The following is a 5,569-nucleotide window of genomic DNA, read 5'->3' as shown; positions in this document are numbered from 1 at the left end:
CTTCTCTGCCACAGCTATTACAGCTGTGGCAGAGAAGAATGATTTGTCTTCTATATGTTCTCAATGGGGTCGGCGCTGCTGCCGCCGGCCTCATTGAGCGCATATAGAGAAGAGAACAGGAATCGCAGATCGCAGATAGGTGCGATCTGCGATTTCTGTTCTATAATTTATCGGACGAGCGCATAAAAAGCGCTCATGTGTCTGATACCATTGCGGAGCAATGGTTCTATAAAATCGCCGGACGCATGCGCATGCGCAAATCGCGGCTAAAAACGCCCGTCTGACTAAGCCCTTACCATGCAGAAATGACAATTGGTCTGTTTAGACAAGTTACTTACTAAGGCCTCATGTCCACGGGGAAAATCAGGCCCGCTACGGATTCTACATGGAGAATCTGCAGCGGGTCCCTCCTGCCCCGAGGACATGAGCGCTGAAAATAGGAATTTAAAAGAATTTACTCATCCGGAGCGGGCGGGGAAAGCCTTCTCTTCCTCACGGCCGGATCTTCTTTTTCGGCCGGCGGATGAACTCGTCACGCCGGCGGCACGTCGCCGGCACGTCGCCGACGTGCCGTGCGCATGCGCCGGGCACATCCGCCGAGCCAAAGCAAGAAAGATCCGGCCGTGAGGAAGAGAAGACCTTCCCCGCCAGCTCCGGATGAGTAAATTCTTTTAAATTCCTATTTTAGGTCTCCCGCGGATCCGGACGGCTTCCATAGGCTTCAATAGAAGCCCGCGGGAGACCCGTACGAAAATGGAGCATGGTCCAGATTTTTTCATGCTCCATTTTTTAAAAAATCACTTTTATTGACCATCCGCGGGTATTTATCTACCCCGTGGGTGGTCAATGCATCCCTATGGGGTGCGGATCCGCGGGCAGGAGGAAAGTCAAAATCTGCTGCGGATTTTAATTCTTCTTTTGCCCGTAGACATGAGCCCTTAGGGCTTGAGATAGAGTCTAAACAGCAAAACGTCTAAATATAAGACCTTTGATATTTCAATGATAAGTAGGCTCACTTAATTGAAGCTGGTGTGTATTTTACCAATGTTGCCTTGGGCATCAAAATACTGTATGATTTTCTGCTGTTATTTTCATTTCATACCAACCATCTAAGCCCCGGGACATCAGCAGCACTGAACCACTATTGTTGTTGCTAATGTCTTGAGGGTAAGTACCTTGGCAAACTAATTGCAGTTTGTATGAATGCATTAGTTATAAAACATGGCATATTAGCTAACTAGTATTAGAGGGTAACATATTGGTATTATGCAATTTGACATTTTTTTCAGTTTCCTTCGTTTGTAGATAATTGGACATTATTAGGAAAAACTATGTTAATCTGGAAACATACTGAATTGAAAGAGGTTACCTTTTTAACAGCTACATACAACTATTAAGGGTTAAACCAGTTATATGACATTATATCAAGTTTTCACCTTTGCACAGGATATTGATGATATGGCTAGGACCCCATCGATCACCAGAACGCTGGTCCGAAAGGTTCCTGAATGAATGCCTACCATAATCGTGAAACTAGAACATGTACCTGTACATCTTTTTAGTAAGTGTTTGAGTATATGTGCAACACCCCAGAGGGATGACCCCGGACACTTGACTAATGTGTAGAGCTGGGAGGGATAAGTGTTGGCTTGTCATGGCGGAACTTACCAGGCTCTGGTCCCAGAGGGATGACACATAGCCAAGGCCAGAGCAGGATTGCAGTACAGCTTCGACACCCGTAGGATAGGGAATGCCAATAAACAGGTTGATGGGGGTAGTAGTAGTTATCACTTGTGACGCCACCATTCCCACACACACCAGTATGCTACACGGTGGAGAAAACAACACAGCGGCTTGTGTATAGCACCTCGGGTTCCCAGAAACAGTTAGGGCCCTGTATAACTTTACTTAAAGGATTAACTTTTACACAACAGGTATTCAAAGCAATGCAGGTACAATTTCTTTTAAGTAACAGAAGACCAGAGCTCAGAGATAAGGGAGTATACATAGGATAAAAATGGTCCTACAGTCCATGATATCTGCACAGCACTGCTCCTGGACTGGAAGCACTCCAGAGGAGGAAGGGGTCGCTCCGCAGACTCTCTGGCAGATAATTACGGTATTTAAAACAAAAGAATTAGCAATAACACCCCGCACGATAGGCGCGCGGGTGTGTCACAGTAGAGTACCTCTGTGCGGTAATCCTGACTTTGGACGGCCACACAGGGAAAACCTGTAGTGTGAATTTGTACCCATGTGATGGGTTCCTCTATACAGAAGTAGTTTGAAATGCTCTCTCTCTCTCTCTGATGGTAGGTCTCACTCCATTCACATCCAGACTTCACTCGCTACGGGATATCTATCCTCTTCCTCCATCTTCACCTACATGGAAGCTGAAGGTGCTTCCATGTGGCTCTGTGTTTGCACTCTTTCTGAGGACAAGATGAAGACCTCTTCCCGTTCTCATACACTCCTATTTATACCTTCACTCATACCACATGACATGACAAACTGATACATCTACATGCAGGCAATGATTTTATTAGAGTTAATCTCTCAAGTGCCGCAGCTGTGCAACACACACACTGGATATGACAGGACAGGCTTTGCACAGTGCATCTACATAAGATAACATGTATGACATTTATGGAGGGAACTAGGATGGTGTTCTGGGCCACTAAATATTAACAAAGAAGTAAATAGATAAATTTACACTACAGCTAACTTCACACGGGGCCGTGAATATTGCCCCCATATTGCTCTCCCCACCATGTGAAATCCACATCCATGTGAGGAGTTTTCATGGGGAAACAGCTTCACATCACTTCGTGGATGCAGGGATCCTTGAGCGTCGCTTGTCACAGCCGCGGCAGAGTTCCTCTATTGCTTTCAATGGGGCCGGCGCTGTAAGATCAAGCAGCCAGATAGAACAGGCAGCGATTTGTTTCCCGCATAGCGTCCGCGTGCCATGTGAAAAAACATCACTCATGTGTATGACCCCATTCAAATGCATCTCAAAACACACAAATAACACGCGATTTTATCGCCCGTATGAAGCTGGCTTAATGTGGCACCTAGATAACTATAATAAAATATAGTTTTATATATACTTTTGTAGAAATTAAATTACAATGCTATTTTCTCTGTCCGTTTATAGTCTGCTTACTTTTTGCGTGTGTTTAAAAGATTGCACTAAAAAAGAATTTTGACTTTGGCTCCCTAGACCGCAACATGGGCTACATAGGCTGCAACTATGTTGGAGTAGTTCTAATTAAAACTGGGGTACAAAATGCCTTCAAAATGCCTTAAAAAAAGAAAAAAAGAACTATATGCTCTAAAAAAAAATGCCTCCATGGCCAGAAATACAAAAAAAAAATCCACAAATGCATCGTAAGTAGAACACTTCTTATTCTACTGTTGACTATCTACAAACATCTGGTCACTACATGATACTACACTGGATGCGACCTGATGCCTGCTTTTGTTTTCTACTGTACGCCACAGCAGCAACAAGTTTCATGTCCTTCTATGGAATGTCCAAGTAAGCCACCTACTGACCAATTGTGGAATGACCAAAATAAAACAGCCACAAATTATTCCAAGATGTATAAGGCCAGATTCACGAGAGCATATGTGTATTTGCATGCGCTTGAGCGTTGGGGTTTTTGCGGAATGAACATTGCTCTCTTGTGTGTATATTGCATTTGTGCATGTGCATTTGCGTGCCATAAAAATACGCACCAATTGAATGACTAATTAGCCTAATGAGTTCCAGATGTGTGCTTTTTCCTGCGCAATTACGCAGAGTTTGACGCATCTCTTGATGTATTTTGTGCACATTTACTTCTGTGGGACTTTTGATGCGCAATTGCGCAGGAAAAAAGTTTGCTGCATTTTTTTGTGTGACCAAATTGCGCAGGAAAAATTCACGGATGTGAACTAACCCATTGTCATATCACCTTCTTCATATTTGTGAATGGAATTTGTAAAATGGAAACCACAAATAAAGGGAAGCCAGTGGATGAATTAGAGGATAAGGGAGCAGAAAATGTTCCTGCATTGTATGTTAATTAATGTTGCAGACTAATTATAAAAAGGATGAATTTGCACAGGCAAAGGAAGCTGAAATGTGTTTCAGTGTTTTTGGTGCTTCTGATTGTCCAAAGGAATTAGAGACAGCTATTATCGTAATAACATAGTTCTTCTATAGGATCATCGGGTTTGTATGATCATACATATCCATTTCATTGGACATTGAGATGTATATCTTCTACAGTGAAAGTTGGAGATGGAAGTTTCCCTCTGATCTTTTCTTGTTACTCAGCATCCCATAAACCACTGCTGCACATAAATATGGCTCTTATGTCCCAGGACCTTTTATAGTATATTACAAATATTTGAATACTGCTACAATTTCGGATCATTCTGACATCCTGCAATCTTTTAAAGTGTTTTTGCTTTTAGGGCAAAAAATGTGGTGTTACATAGTTACAATCTCCTCCTGTAATTCCTTAACGCCACAGAACATTAATTTATGTTGTATAGCACGGACTCAGAAGCTGAGTCAGTGCTATCTGTAGTGGCAGCCGGCTGTGAATGACAGCTGGTCTCCCACAGCGCCAATGAGGATTGATGAGAAGACCCATCCCCGCTGTTAAGCCCTTTCATGCAATGAATGTTTCAGTGATGATCGCGGCATGTTCACAGAGGATGCATGCTTCCTCTGTGATGTCATTGGCCCACTGCTAACTCATCACGGAGTGACAATGGCTTGCCATAGCAACTAGATGCCATTGCCTGGCATGCAGGCCTGCCACGGCATATGATCGCTAGCAGTAGTGCAGATGTACTGCAATGTATTATCATATTGGTCATATAATTGTGGGTTCAAATCCCCTAATGGGACATAAAAAAATGTGTAAAACAAAATAACAGTGAAAAAAAATCGGTAGAAAATTAGCAGTGAAAAGACGGTTTTTGGCCCATTTTTCCATCTTTTTTTTTTAAAAAAAAGCACATTCGGTATTGCTGCATCTGTAATGACTTGTACAATAAATTGAAAACGCTGTTTATTCTGCATGGAAAAAAACAGCTAGAGTGCTTATTTTGTCCTCATATGGCCATATTAACAGAAAAATAAAAAAAGTTATGGCTTTTGAAAAGTGGAGATGAAAATCCCACAAAAATCATGGTGTCCTTGAGGGATTAAATCAACCCATCGTGAGTACTAGTCCTTTAATTCAAACTATCCAGATACCTTAACAGGCTGTGATGCATATTAAGCTGTGGTTAGAGGTGCCTTTTTATATGAGTAGTTGTCTACATGGTGGACCTGAATTGGAGGGAGACTGACTTTACTACAGTAGTTCAAGATACAGAAAAAAACCCTTTATTAATGACCCATCTGATTCAAACAGATGGCTGTGGGCTGAAGCCTAAAGAGATCTTTTAGTCAGGTAAAGAGTGAACTAGGAACAGACGCTGCTATTTTTTTCAAATGGGGAATAAAAATGTAAGGTTGTTGGCATATCTGGCTGACTCAGAATGACCCTCTCCTTCTATCGCTAGT

The sequence above is a fragment of the Eleutherodactylus coqui genome, chromosome 1 (genome assembly GCF_035609145.1).
Source record: "Eleutherodactylus coqui strain aEleCoq1 chromosome 1, aEleCoq1.hap1, whole genome shotgun sequence".
Classification (NCBI taxonomy): domain Eukaryota; kingdom Metazoa; phylum Chordata; class Amphibia; order Anura; family Eleutherodactylidae; genus Eleutherodactylus; species Eleutherodactylus coqui.
The sequence above is the reverse complement of the archived record's forward strand: the minus strand, read 5'-3'. Positions refer to the sequence as shown.